Source organism: Montipora foliosa, chromosome 9, assembly GCF_036669935.1.
Source record: "Montipora foliosa isolate CH-2021 chromosome 9, ASM3666993v2, whole genome shotgun sequence".
In the NCBI taxonomy this organism is placed as follows: domain Eukaryota; kingdom Metazoa; phylum Cnidaria; class Anthozoa; order Scleractinia; family Acroporidae; genus Montipora; species Montipora foliosa.
In genome coordinates this window covers 40,540,751-40,541,056 of record NC_090877.1, presented here as the reverse complement: position 1 = coordinate 40,541,056, position 306 = coordinate 40,540,751, and the positions used below count along the sequence as shown (strand labels likewise).

General features: G+C 35.0%; 1 protein-coding gene across 1 annotated transcript in view; it reads left to right on the top strand.

Annotated features, from left to right (window-relative positions):
- LOC137969841 (putative protein-lysine deacylase ABHD14B) overlaps positions 1-8 on the top strand; it is a 1,192-nt gene extending 1,184 nt beyond the window's left edge. The window contains exon 1 of the mRNA XM_068816223.1: positions 1-8. This exon is cut by the window's left edge and continues 1,184 nt beyond it. The gene's annotated coding sequence lies outside the window, so the exon portion shown is untranslated.
- The last annotated feature ends 298 nt before the right edge of the window (positions 9-306 follow it).

The following is a 306-nucleotide window of genomic DNA, read 5'->3' as shown; positions in this document are numbered from 1 at the left end:
AAAATAAATGAAGGGATGGATAATGTTCACATTGTTATTAGTCACACACATTTATATCCAAACTTATTTACTGGCTGAACTCCTTTTGAGGCATATTATAAATAGGATGAACTTGTTATTAATCCATTGACTCCTAGGTGTGAGACTTAACTGATTTTACACTGCCTTATGCCAGATGATTTTACTTGTCAAATATGAAGAGTGGTTTAGGAGTAAGTGGGATGACAGCTACCTTACGCTCAGTGTGAGGGAAAGCGAACAAAAATACAAGGATTTGTATTGGAATTCTGATAAAGGACTTGAGAA